This window comes from Saimiri boliviensis, chromosome 1 (genome assembly GCF_048565385.1).
Source record: "Saimiri boliviensis isolate mSaiBol1 chromosome 1, mSaiBol1.pri, whole genome shotgun sequence".
NCBI classification, from domain to species: Eukaryota; Metazoa; Chordata; class Mammalia; order Primates; family Cebidae; genus Saimiri; species Saimiri boliviensis.
The window spans coordinates 51179028-51193503 of record NC_133449.1 but is presented as its reverse complement, the minus strand read 5'-3'; the positions used below and the strand labels follow the sequence as shown (position 1 = coordinate 51193503).

General features: G+C 43.2%; 1 non-coding gene across 1 annotated transcript; it reads left to right on the top strand.

Moving 5' to 3' along the window:
• The first annotated feature begins 13515 nt into the window (after positions 1-13515).
• Positions 13516-13619, top strand: LOC120362278 (small nucleolar RNA U13). The gene has a single exon (XR_005578233.2). It is a non-coding gene; the product is annotated as a small nucleolar RNA U13 (small nucleolar RNA).
• Positions 13620-14476: the final 857 nt, after the last annotated feature.

Sequence of the window (14476 nt, the reverse complement as noted above, 5' to 3'; positions counted from 1 at the left end):
AGTATTTGGATCTTCTTTCTTTTTCTTTCTTTTTCTTTCTCTCTTTCTCTCTCTCTCTCTCTCTCTCTCTCTCTCTCTCTCTCTTTCTTTCTTTCTTGAGTTGGAGTCTGGCTAGGCTGGAGTGCCTTGGCTCACTGCAACCTCCACCTCCCAGGTTCCAATGATTCTCCTGCCTCAGCCTCCAAAGTACCTGGAAGTACAGGCATCCACCACCATGCCTGGCTAATTTTTGTATTTCTAGTATAAATAGAACAAGACTCTGTCTCAAAAAAATAAAAACAAAAACGAAAAGAAAGAAAAGAAAAAGAAAAGGGACTTGGCACTGGAAAGGAATTTGGTTATTGGAGACTAAGGGAGGAGAGGTGTCTAGGTGGAGGGAAGGGGTGAATGGGATTATGGAGGTAGTAAAAGGGCTATCTTCCAGCTAAAACAGCAAATACTCCACTCTCAGTGGAGCAGAGGCCCAAAGCAGGAAGTCCTGGAAGCTTCCAAAGGAAGTGCAGACTATTTCCTATGCAGGTAAAATATATCCTGAACTAGACCTACTCTTCTAGGTCTTTTGCTTCTTTCTAGCTTCACCTCCCCGGGAGTCCTATACGTACCCAGAATATGAGCAAATTGAATTGGTACATTTTGGCTTTGACCATGCCTTTGTAATCAGCACTTCCTCCTCTTTGCTCTCCAGGTTTGTGCTCATTTTCCCCTGGCTGCTCAGGGTCTGTGCAAGAACATGCCTTGGTGATCACGGTGTCATCTCTACAGGCTATGTATGTATTATTGTTACTCACACGTGGGAATTTTGCTGCATATATTCTCCATGGAAAAGGGAGCTCCCACTTGGGAGAGGAGGCTGGAGCAGGGTGCGGCTGAGAACTGGGGCTGAGACACATTTGTGCACTCATTGGAATCTGGCGATGTCAATAGTCTCTGCTATGCAAATAAGCAAAAAAAAAAAAAAAAAAAAAAAAAAAAAAAAAAACGAAAAAAAACCTGTCTTGCCTAGACCAGAAACTGGAACTCAGTGGGAGGTCGCTGAAGGGTGTGGTACAGCTGGAAACAGAAATATTCATTTCATTTGGCCTTAATCAGAACAGGATATTCATCAGACTATCTTTGGGAGGCAGACAACAGCACAGAGCCCAGGGGCCAAAAAGTTGCTGAGAGAGAGTCCAAGACCAAGGGCTGTTCACAGCCTCTGTCAGGCAAATGAGGGCTGGGAACCAGAGATCGAGCATCAGGAGGAAACATGGACTTCGCACATCCATTTTTAGTGATGCTCTCTGTTCATTTATTTCCTTTTGGAAATAGTTGAATCTTAATTGGCTTGGGAATCAGACTGTTCTTTCCTAGCCCATTCAGCTCCCCACTCTCAGAGAGGACTTTTCTACATCTTGTCTCTCTGCAAACCTCCTTGCTCTACCTTAATCTTCCTGCTGAGGAAGCTGGGGCAAACAGAAGAGAAGGTCCACAGACTCCCACCATAGCCACCACTCCCAGCAGCAGCCTCCACGTCCTCTGCTCGCCCACTTGCTGCCATTCTTTTTCCTGTCAAAAACCAATTCTTGGGGGTGGTGGCATGCACCTGTAGCCCCAACAACTTGGGAGGCTGAAGCAGGAGGATCACTTGAGCCCAGGGGTTGGAGGTCGCAATGGGCAATAACCTATCTCTTTAAATAAATAAATAAATAAATGGGAAAAAAGAAGAAAGCAAAAAGGCGATTCTAATTGCATACTAGACCCTGTCCCGTGACTCAAAGACATCCTTAGCTGGCCTCCACTCATTCTAAACACCACTATCTCACATGCTCTGTGTCACTCCCATCAGCTTACAGGTTATTTCTCCCATTTAAAAAATGTTTTGTATTTGCTAACTGAAAGTGTTATATAATATTTCTCCCATTTTGAGAAACAATAACAACAAATCTCTCTTAACAGTCATCACAGTTCTTTGCACCTCTTTTCAGAAAAGTCTTCAAAAGAATTACCCCCAACCTTCTTCCTAAGTGCAGTGGCCAGGTCCCTGGTCCCTGTCCTCATCCTAATTGACCTGCATAACAGATGACCCTGGCCCTAACTACCTCCTCTTTTGCTTCCAGGATCCACATTCACTTCATTTTCCTCTCTCTCTCTCTCTCTCCTTTAAAAGAGAGAGAGAGGCTGGGCGCGGTGGCTCACGCCTGTAATCCCAGCACTTTGGGAGGCCAAGGCGGGTGGATCACGAGGTCAAGAGATCGAGACCATCCTGGTCAACATGGTGAAACCCCGTCTCTACTAAAAATACAAAAAATTAGCTGGGCATGGTGGCACGTGCCTGTAATCCCAGCTACTCAGGAAGCTGAGGCAGGAGAACTGCCTGAACCCAGGAGGCAGAGGTGGCGGTGAGCCGAGATCACGCCATTGCACTCCAGCCTGGGTAACAAGAGTGAAACTCCATCTCAAAAAAAACAAAAAACAAAAAAAAGAGAGAGAGAGAGAGAGTCTTTCTTTGTTGCTCAGCCTGGAATGCAGTGGTACAGTCACAACTCATTACAGCTTGAAACTCCTGGCTCAAGAGATCCTTCCACCTTGGCCTCGCCAAGCACTGGGATTATAGGCATGAGACACTGTGCCAGGCTTCCTTTTCCCCCTTTGTCACTGGCTGCCTCTCACTCCCCTGGGCTGCTCCCCCTTCTCTACCCTTCAGTAAAGGAAGCCATATTCATTTTCTGTTGCTGCTGTATGGGTTGCCACAAACTTGGTGTCTTAAACAATACAAATTTATTATCTTACACTTCTAGAGGTCAAAAGTCCAATATGGGTCTCCCTGGGCTAAAAAGACGTCTTCGGGGCGGTGATCCCTCCTGGAGGCTCTGGGGGAGAACCTATTTGTTTGTCATTTCCAGCTCCTGGAAGCTGCCTGCATTCCTTGGCTCTTGGTCCCCTTCCTCCATCTTCCAAGCCAGTAATGTTACATCTCTGACTCTTCTTCCACTGTTACAGATTTCTCTGACCATACCAGGGAAAGAGGCTCCACTTTTAAGAACTCACATAATTTGATTGGATCCATCTGGAAAATCCAGGATAGTCTCCCTATCCAAAAGTTCTTAACTTTCATCACATCTGCAAAGTCTCTTTTGCCATTTACGATAACATAGTAACAAGTTCGGGGCTTGCATGTCTTTGGAGGCTGTTACTCTGCCTACCGCAGAAGACCACAGGCATTGGTCTTCCTTCTTCTGTCTAATTTCACTGTCTGATGATCTAATCCAGGCTGATAGATAACACTAGTCAGTGACTCACAAATCTCTTCAAGCCCTTCTCTCCCAATCTAAATTTCTTTACTCCACTGATTATGAGATATTTCCAATCAGCTGCCTAATAAGTCACAAACTCAATCTGTCCAAAACCAAATGCCTGATCTTCCCCCAAGATCTGCATCTCCCCACGACCCGAGACATTGCCATCTCTGTTGATGGTAGACTTTCAGTTGCCCAGGCCAACAATCTTGAAACTATCTTTGACTCTCTTTTTCTCGCCCATGCAAGTTATTCCATGTATCAGAAAATCGGAAAAACATACCTGATTGCTTTAAAATAATTCAGCATTTGTTGGGGTGTGGAGAAGACAAGGGGAGAGGGCATTTAAATGAAACAGAATTGTTCATGTTCTGGTAATGGTGGAAGTAGGGTGATGGGTACATGGAGGCTCCTTGCATCATAGGATTATCTCTACTTTGTGCATGTCTGAAATTTTCCATAATACAATGTTTTTAGTTGCCTGTGCCATTGAACCCAGCAATTCCATTCCTTTAGAATCTATCCCGTATTAGTAAAAGCAGTAGTGCGTACTAATACATATACATTGGCTGGGCATGGTGGCCCACGCCTGTAATCCTAACACTTTGGAAGGCTGAGGTGGGAGCATGGCTTGCACTCAGGAGTTCAAAGCCAGCCTGGTCAACATAGTGAAACCTTGTCTCTTAAAAAAAAAACCAATAAATAACGAAATTAAAAATACCTATGCATGGATGTTTACTTTAGCATTGTTTTCAAAGGCACAAACATTGAAAACGAAGTGAAGAGACAACAACATGAATATACAGGGATACCTCCTTTTATTGCACTTTGTACCTCACAGATATTGCATTTTTTTTTTTTTTTTTTTTTTTTTTTGAGACGGAGTCTCGCTCTGTCAACAGGCTGGAGTGCGATGGAACGATCTTGGCTCACAGCAACCTCCGCCTCCCTGGTTCAAGCGATTCTCCTTCCTCAGCCTCCTGAATAGCTAGAATTACAGGCATCTGTCACCAAGCCCAGCTAATTTTTGCATTTTTAGTAGAGACGGGGTTTTACCATGTTGGCCAGGATGGTGTCGATCACCTGACCTTGTAATCTACCCACCTTGGCCTACCAAAGTGCTGGGATTATAGGCGTGGTCTGCCGCACCCGGCCGATACTGCATCTTTTACAAATAATTGAAGGTGGTGGCAACCCTGCGATGAATAAGTCTATTGGCACCATTTTTCCGACAGCGTGTGCTCACTTTGTGTCTTTGTGTCACATTTTGATAATTCTCACAATATTTCAAATTTATTATTATTATTATTATATCTGTTCTTGTGATTTGTGATCAGTGCTCTCTGATATTACTGTTGCAATCATTTTGGACACCACAATCACACCCATATAAGACAGTGAACTTACTCAATACATGGTTTCTGACTGCTCCGCTGACCAGTCATTCCCTTGTCTCTCTCCCTCGCCTTGGACCTTCCTATTCCCTGACACATAAGAATATTGAAATTAGGTGAATTAATAGCCTACAATGGTCTCTAAACATTCAAGTGAAAGAAAAAGTCACAAGTCTGTCACTTTAAACCAAAAGCTAGAAATGATTAAGTTTAGCGAGGAAAGCATACCTAAAGCTGAGAGAGGCTGAAAGCTAGTCAAGTTGCGGATGCAAAGAAATAGTTCTTGAAGGAAATTAAAAGTGCTACTTCAATGAACACGCTAATTATAAGAAAGTGAAACAGCCTTATTGCTGATATGGAGAGAGTTTGAGTGGTCTGGATAAATGATCAAACCAGCCACAACATTCCCTTAAGCCAAAGCCTAATACAGAGCAAGGCCCTAACAGTCTTCAATTCTGTGAAGGCTGAGAGAGGTGAGGAAGCCGTGGAAAAAAAGTGAGAAACTGCTTGAGGTTGGTAAATGAGGTTTAAAGAAAGAAACCCCTCCCCATAACATAAAAATGCAAGGTGAAGCAGCAAGTGCTGACAGAGAAACTGCAGCAAGTTATCAAAAAACCTAGCTAAGATCATTGGTGAAGGCGGCTACACTAAACCACAGATTTTCAGTGTCGACAGAACAGCCTTCTATTTGGAAAAAACACCACCTAGGACTGTCATAGCTAGAGAGGAGAAGCTACTATCTGTCTTCAAAGCTCAAAAGACAGACTTACTCTTGTTAGGGGCTAGTGCAGCTGATGACTTTAAGTTGAAGCCAATGCTCACCTGCCATTCCAAAAATCCTAGGGCTAAATCTACTCTGCCTGTGCTCTATAAATGAAGCAACAATGCCTGGATGACAGCATTGTCTGTTTACAGCATGATTTACTGGATATTTTAAGCCCACTGTTAAAAACTACTGCTCAGGGAAAAAAAAAAAAAGATTTCTCTCAAAATATAATTGCTCATTGACAATGCACCTAAACACCTAAGAGCTCTGATGGAGATGTAAAAGGAAATTAACATTGTTTTCTGTCTGCTGACAAAACATCCATTCTGTAGTTCATGAAGCAAGGAGTAATTTTGACTTCCAAGTCTTATTTTTTAAGAAATACGTTTCATAAAGTTATTGTTGCTATAAGTAGTGATTTCTGGGCGAAGTAAATTGAAACCTTCTTGAAAGGATTCACCATTCTAAATGCCATTAAGAATATTTGTGATTCGGGCCAGGCCCAGTGGCTCACGCCTGTAATCCCAGCACTTTGGGAGGCCGAGGCGGGTGGATCACGAGGTCAAGAGATTGAGACCATCCTGGTCAACATAGTGAAACCCCGTCTCTACTAAAAATACAAAAGATTAGCTGGGCACGGTGGCACGTGACTGTAATTCCAGCTACTCAGGAGGCTGAGGCAGGTGAATTGCCTGAACCCAGGAGGTGGAGGTTGCAGTGAGCCGAGATCGTGCCATTGCACTCCAGCCTGGGTAAGAAGAGCGAAACTCCGTCTCAAAAAAAAAAAAAAAAAAAAAAAGAATATTTGTGATTCATCGGAGGAGGTCAAAATATCAACATACATAAGAGAGTTGATTCCAATTCTCATGAATGACTTTGAAGGTTTTAAAACTTTGTTGGAGGAAGTAACCGCAGATGTGGTGGAAACAGCAAGAGAGCTAGAATTAGAATTGGAGCCTGAGGATGTGACTGAACTGCTGCAATCTCATGACCAAACTTGAACAGTCAAGGATTTGCTTCTTATGGATGAGCAAAGAACATGGTTTCTTGAGACGGGACATACTCCTGGTGAAGATGCTGTGAACATTGTTGAAATGGCAACAACAGATTTAAGATAGCACATAAACTTAATTGATAAATCCCAGGCAGAGTTTGAGAGGACTGACTCCAATTTTGAAAGAAGTTCTACTGTGGGTAAAATGTTATCAAATAGCATTGTATGCTGCAGAGAAATCTTTCGTGAAAGAAAGACCCAATGGATGCAGCAAACTTCATTGTGGTCTTATTTTAAGAAACTGCAGGCCACACACAGTGGCTCATGCCTACAATCCTAGCACTTTGGGAGTCCAAGGCAGGCAGATTGCTTGAGCTCAGGAGTTCAAGACCAGCCTGGGCAACATGGCAAAATCCTGACTTTACAAAAAATACAAAAATTAGTGGGGTGCGGTGGTGTGCACTTGTAGTCCCAGCTATTCGGGGTGCTGAGGCAGGAGGATTGGTTGAACCCAGGAGACAGAGGTTCCAGGGGGCCAAGTTAGTGTCACTACACTCCAGCATGGGCAACATAGTGAGATCGTGTCTCAGAAAAACAAAAACAAAAAACTGCTAACTGATGGGCTTTGGCCCATTGTAATCTACAAATCCACCAAATCTTAAAAAAAAAAAAAAAAAAAAAAAAAAAAAAAAAAAAAAAAAAAAAGAAAGAAAGAAAGAAAGAAATGCCATAGCCACCCCATCCTTTGGCAACCACCACCATGATCAGTTAGCAATCATCAGCATGGAGGCAAGACCCTCCACCAGCAAAAAGATTACAAGTTGCTGAAGTCTCAGACAATGATTAGCGTTTTTTTTTTCCCTGAGATGGAGTCTTGCTCTGTTGCCCAGGCTGGAGTGCAATGGCGTGTTCACGGCTTGCTGCAACCTCTGCCTCCTGGGTTCAAGCAATTCTCCTGCCTCAGCCTCCTGGGTACCTGGGACTACAGGCGCGTGCCACCATGCCCAGCTAATTTTTGTATTTTCAGGTGAGATGGAGTTTCACCATGCTGGCCAGGCTGGTATTGAACTCCTGACCTCATGATCCACCCACCTTGACCTCCCAAAGTGCTGGGACTATAGGCGTGAACCACCGTGCCTGGCCAAGAATTTTATAGATAAGGAATGTACATTTTGTAAACATGTGCTATTGCACTCTTAATAGACTACAGTGTAATATAAATATAACTTTTATATGCACTGGGAAACCAGAAAGTGTGTGTGACTTGCTTTATTGCAATAGTCACTTTATGAAGATGGTCTGGAACTGAACCTACAATGTCTGCATGTATGCCTGGACAGTAGTTGAATACATTTCTGAATGTACATGGAGGGGCATCTCACTACCACTAAAAGAATTAACTTTATATTAGATGATTTGGTGAAGTTTTCATAACTTACTGATAAGTGAGAAAAGCAAGATGTATCTACCTCATATGATGCAATTTCTATAAAATAAAAATCATAGTAAATCTATTTTTTTTTTTTTTTTTTTTTTTTTGAGACGGAGTTTCGTCCTTGTTACCCAGGCTGGAGTGCAATGGCGCGATCTCGGCTCACCGCAACCTCTGCCTCCTGGGGTCAGGCAATTCTCCTGCCTCAGCCTCCTGAGTAGCTGGGATTACAGGCACGTGCCACCATGCCCAGCTAATTTTTTGCACTTTTAGTAGAGACGGGGTTTCACCATGTTGACCAGGATGGTCTCGATCTCTCGACCTCGTGATCCACCCGCCTCGGCCTCCCAAAGTGCTGGGATTACAGGCTTGAGCCACCGCGCCCGGCAAAATCTATTATATATATTTTAAAAATTCAAAACAAAATCAGCAAAGCGTCCAAGATCTCATGGCTTCTACTCACTTCCATTCCCTCCATTGTGCTACAAGCTGCCACTGTCTCTCACCTGGATTTCTACACTGGCCTTCTAACTGTTCTCACTGATTCTACTACCCCTGCCTTCCGCAGTCTGATCTCATCACAGTGACCAGAATGCTCAAAACTCTGCAATGGCTCTCCTTTTCACTCAGAGTAAAAGCCAAAGTCCTGACAATCGCCCCTGAGGTCCTGCATGATCAGCTGCCCAAACGCAGCCCCCCTTGCTTCTCTGACTTCTATTGCTCTCCTCTTCCTCACATGGCTCCAGCCACACTCCTCTCCTAGCACGCTTCTGCCTTGGGGCCTTTGCTCACCTCATTCGTCTTCCTGGAAACTCTTGTCTCATATATCTGCTTAGCTTCCTCCCTCAGTTTCTTCAAGTCACCTTTTCAGTGAGGTCCAAACTGACTTCTCTATTTAATAACAATTGTTTAAAAATCTGCCTCCCACCTTCCTGATCTATTTTACCCCATTTTTCTTGTTTTTTTTTTTAAGACACTTGTGATAATATTATATTATATAACTGATATATTTACTATGTTTATGTTTGTTGTCTTTCTTCATCATCAGATATAAGCTTCTTGAGGACAGAGATCTTTGTTTTTTTCATAGATGCACTTGCAGTGTCTAGAACAGTGTCTGACACAAGTAATATTCAATAAAGGTCTTTAGTGCTGCATAAAAAGCTAATCAAGAAGGCAAAGGTCTTAATAGAATTTGAAAATGCTTTCTTGATGAAAATTTATCAGTGTTGCTAGAGATCACTTTGATATTTAGGGATTTGTTTTGTTTTTGACATGGGACTTTTCAGGCAGAGGGTGGATGTCATCGTTCTCCTCAGTTGAGACATACTGCCATTGGAAGTCCTTACAAGGTCCCTCTCTTATTTGAGAACCCCAGCCATCTCTCCATCCATCCCCCATCCATCTCTCCATCCACCCCCATCCATCTCTCCATCCACCCACCATCCATCTCTCCATCCACCCCCCATCCATCTCTCCATCTATCCCCCATCCATCTCTCCATCCACCCCCATCCATCTCTCCATCTATCCCCCATCCATCTCTCCATCTACCCCCCATGCATCTCTCCATCCACCCCATCCATCTCTCCATCCACCCACCATCCATCTCTCCATCCACCCCCCATCCATCTCTCCATCTATCCCCCATCCAACTCTCCATCCACCCCCCATGCATCTCTCCATCCACCCCCATCCATCTCTCCATCCACCCACCATCCATCTCTCCATCCACCCCCCATCCATCTCTCCATCTATCCCCCATCCATCTCTCCATCCACCCCCATCCATCTCTCCATCTATCCCCCCATCCATCTCTCCATCTATCCCCCATCCATCTCTCCATCCACCCCCCATGCATCTCTCCATCCACCCCCATCCATCCCTCCATCCATCCCCCATCCACCTCTCCATCTATCCCTCTATCTATCCATTCGTCCCTTTATTGGTGCACTTCTCTTTCCATTGCTTAGCTCCATTCCCCTTCTCCCACATGCAATTATTTTGATATTTTAGATATGTATCCTTCTTTTGTATATTTTCTGGTATAGTGTCTATTTTTTTTGAGATGTGTTTTAAAATTGTATATATTTAATTCAGTTTCTGCTTTTCTCAGCATTTTTAAGATCTAGCCATCTTGCTATCTGTATGCCTGGACTACTGCTTTTAACTGCTTCAGATGTATCTGACACATTTTACTAATCCAGTTCTTCAGAGATGGATAACCAGATTGCTTCCAACTGTCAACTGCCAAAGCAACTCCATATGTATATGAGAATTCTAGGGGGGATACCTAGCCAGATACAGAACGACAAAGTTTTCAGAATGACTGCATCAACGTATATGCCCACCAGTGGCATGACAATTCCTAAATCCCTCATCCCCAACACCATCTGACACTGTCTAGATGTTTAATTTTTTCCAAGTCTAACAACTTAAATGTATTTTCTGGCAATTAGTCTTTTAATTTGCTTCTCCAAGTACCATTAATTTGTCTACTTATATGCTCCTTAGCCTTTTGGATTTAGTGTTTGTGTTGGTTTTCTCAAAGGGTTCTTTTGCCTAATAATTTGTGCTTTGGAGATTTTGTTTGATAATTGAAGACAAAGTTGGGAGCAGTGACACATGCCTGTAATCCCTCCAGAGACTGAGACCAGAGGATTGCCCAACAGTTTGAGGCTGCAGTGAGCAATAATTGTGCCTTGAATTCCAGCATGGGCAACAGAGTGAGATCCCATTTCAAAAAAAAAAAAATTATTTCAAGCCGGGCGCGGTGGCTCAAGCCTGTAATCCCAGCACTTTGGGAGGCTGAGGCGGGTGGATCACGAGGTCGAGAGATCGAGACCATCCTGGTCAACATGGTGAAACCCCGTCTCTACTAAAAATACAAAAAATTAGCTGGGCATGGTGGCACGTGCCTGTAATCCCAGCTACTCAGGAGGCTGAGGCAGGAGAATTGCCTGAACCCAGGAGGCGGAGGTTGCGGTGAGCCGAGATCGCGCCATTGCACTCCAGCCTGGGTAACAAGAGCAAAACTCCGCCTCAAAAAAAAAAAAAATTATTTCACAGAGTTTTGCTTTCCACATTCCATGTCTGTCTGTCTCTCTGTCTGTCTGATTATAGCCAAAATAGGGGGTGTGATATGGCTTCTCATTATGATTTGCATTTTCCCAACAACCAATAATGTTGACCATTTTTCATGTGCTTATTGGTATTGATAATGGAGAAATGTCTGTTCAAATCTTTTGTCCCTTTAAAAAATTAGGTTATTTGCCTTTCTTCACTTTGTTTTAAAGTCCCATTCTTGACTGAAAATTCTTCCAATCCTGGTATCGCCAGAAGCTTCAGGATTGGACAGATACTCTGTCTACCAGCATCAGCATCAAAAGTCTCCCTGGTAAGGCTATTCCTTCTCCCTCTATCACTCCTTTCCCTGATACTAGGAAGGAAAACTAGGATACCTATGACACGTTCTATAAGTGCCACCAGGAAGGGCCCTGATTCACCATACAGAATAGAGGTCCTCCAATGGTGTTCTTAAAGAATACTGGCATTGGCTGGACGCAGTGGCTCATGCCTGTGATCCCAGCACTTTGGGAGGCCAACGCAGGCAGATCACGAGGTCAGGAGTTCAAGACCAGCCTGACCAGCACAGTGAAATCTTGTATCTACTAAAAATACAAAAATTAGCTGGGCATGGTGGCACATGCCTGTAATTCCAGCTACTCAAGAGGCTAAGGCAGGAGAATTGCTTGAACCCAGGAGGCAAATGTTGCAGTGAGCTGAGGTTTCACCACTGCACTCCAGCCTGGGTGACAGAGCGAGACTCCATCTCAAAAAAAATAAATAAAAAAGAATCCTGGAATCCTTAAGCCAGATCAAGGTTTTCTGCAGCTAAAGTAGTATAAAGTCTAAAGTCATTTCCTAGTCTTTCAGAGAAAAAAAAATAATGACTAAACTCTCTAATTTTAACTCTTTTTTCTGGAATTTTTACTTCAACCGGAAGCACTTATTTTTACTTGCTTATGATAGAAATTAATATAACATGATGCTTGACTTATCAAAAATTATATATTTGCAAAGTACAAATATCATTATTTCATTATGTTCTGCAGAAAACACAAGGACCCTAGATGCTGAACAATTGTGAGGACCATAAATGCAAGAAATAGAAAGGACTTAGAAGATGTTACTGTCCTTCACAAAGTAAGGCACCACCGCTCCCCCCAGGCACTCAGGCTGAAACATGATTGACGATTTGCTCTTTCTCCTTCGCCACCTCATTCAGTCAGTCATCGCTTTCTAGAATATTTGCAATGCTGTCTTTTCATCTCCATCGTATCTGTTATTGCCCGGGTCCAGGGCTCCTCATTCCCCCTCCTGGGCTACTGTAATAAGCCCTAACTGGTGTCCTTGCCTGCAGCCTCTACACGGCTACTGAGTAGTGAATCACATTTGCAGTTAATCAATATTATAATCAATTACTTCAGTGTCTGTTTTCCCTAGAGACTAACTCCATCAAAGAAAGGATGGTGCCCATCCTGTTCAACACTGCATCTGTGATGCCCAGAACAATGGCATGAGACTGGAAAGGCAGTGGGTCAATGAAAGACTAAATAAAGAACAAACAAATAATTTCAAACTGCAAAAGCACATATCACACAACTCCCATGACCGTCCTCCCTACCTCCACAGCAGACAAGACAAAAGTCCGTGCTCCCCAGCTTGGCACACAAGGCCCTCCTTAGCTTGACCTGTCTACTACTCCTTGCTAGTCGCAGCCACTCCCTTCCTTGAATTTTATGTATCAAAATATCGTGGAAAATTCCATACTCTTTATCTCCTCTATGTCTCTGCTCACTTCTTGTGCCTGGAATGTCCTTACCCAATATTCCATCCTCTATCTGCTTTTCACCAAACTCTTTTCTCGCCTTTAAAAGTGTAGAGAACACTGTCCCTGGTTCTACCACATAGATTTATCAAGGCTAAACATTTTGCCACATTTACTCCAACTTTTCTTTAAGAAATAGGCCGGGCGCGGTGGCTCAAGCCTGTAATCCCAGCACTTTGGGAGGCTGAGACGGGTGGATCACGAGGTCAAGAGATAGAGACCATCCTGGTCAACATGGTGAAACTCCGTCTCTACTAAAAATACAAAAAATTAGCTGGGCGTGGTGGCGCGTGCCTGTAATCCCAGCTACTCAGGAGACTGAGGCAGGAGAATTGCCTGAACCCAGGAGGCAGAGGTTGCGGTGAGCTGAGAACGCACCATTGCACTCCAGCCTGGGTAACAAGAGCGAAACTCCGTCTTAAAAAAAAAAAAAAAAAAAAGAAATAAAGCTGCAGTTGAACCTTCTTCTTCAATCCATCCTCTTCTATTTTTCTTCAGAGGCATCCATTATCTTTCTTTTGGTGTTAACCATTCACATATGTATCATATGTATATTTCATATTTTTAATTGGGATTTTAAAAGACTACCCGTAGTGACTCTAATGTTTTAGTCTAAATGAAGAATCCAAAGTCCAGAGAGGTCAAGACTTGCATGAGGTCACTTAGCAAGGTAAGATCAAGATAACACATGAGCCCAGGACTCCTGTCTCTTCGTTCGTGTTTTCCCAATGCACCATGGTGCATCTTTTGGACAATGTGTATAGATCCTTTTGCAGTTCATAAGTGTGATGATTGGGTTTTCATGCTCATGTGTAAGATGTGCTTCCCTCAAACCTTGCTATAACGTCAGCACAGTATCTATCTGACATGAAAAAATAAAAAAAAAATTTTTTTAAATGGGCTAGGTGCGGTGGCTCATGCCTGTAATCCCAGCACTTTGGGAGGCTGACAGGTGGGTCACTTGAGGTCAGGCATTCGAGACCAGCCTGACCAACATGGTGAAACCCTAGCTCTACTGAAAATACAAAAATTAGGCACGGTGGTGGACGCCTGTAATCCCAGCTACTTGGGAAGTTGAGGTGGGAGAATCGCTTGAACCTAGAAGGTGAAGGTTGCAGTTAGCCAAAATTGTGCCACTACACTCCAGCCTGGGTGAGAAAGCTGAACTTCATCTCCCAAAAAAAAAAAAAAATTTAATGTGTATAAATGAAATTGATACCTTATGCTATGTCTCAGAGATAGTGCTAGACTTAAATATATATGTGTTTATGTGTGTGTATGTATATATAAATGTGTATATGCATATATATATATAATGTATACTATATAAGTTCATCCAGTCCTCCCTCTAGAGAAGAGACTCCGAGAAGAGGTGAAATTACCTTCTCTATGTTACCCAGCTAGCAGGTAGCAGAGGTAAAATTGGCCCCCCAGGGCTGTCTGACTTCTAATTCTGCCCTCTAGTGGGGACAGTATGGGAAAGGCATGAGTTTTGAAAGCAGAAACCTCTAAGTTTGTGTCTGGTTTCTCCACTTGCTGCCCAGAGAACCCTGTGAGTTAAGCTCATTTAAAGTACCATTTATTGAATCTCTACTAAGCACCAGCAATCTTTACACATCACCTCATTTAATACCCACAACCACATTCAAAGAGAAATATAATTATATTTTCTCCATTTTCAGAGGGAGAAATTAAGACTCAGGGAGGGCACACCATTAACAAGGA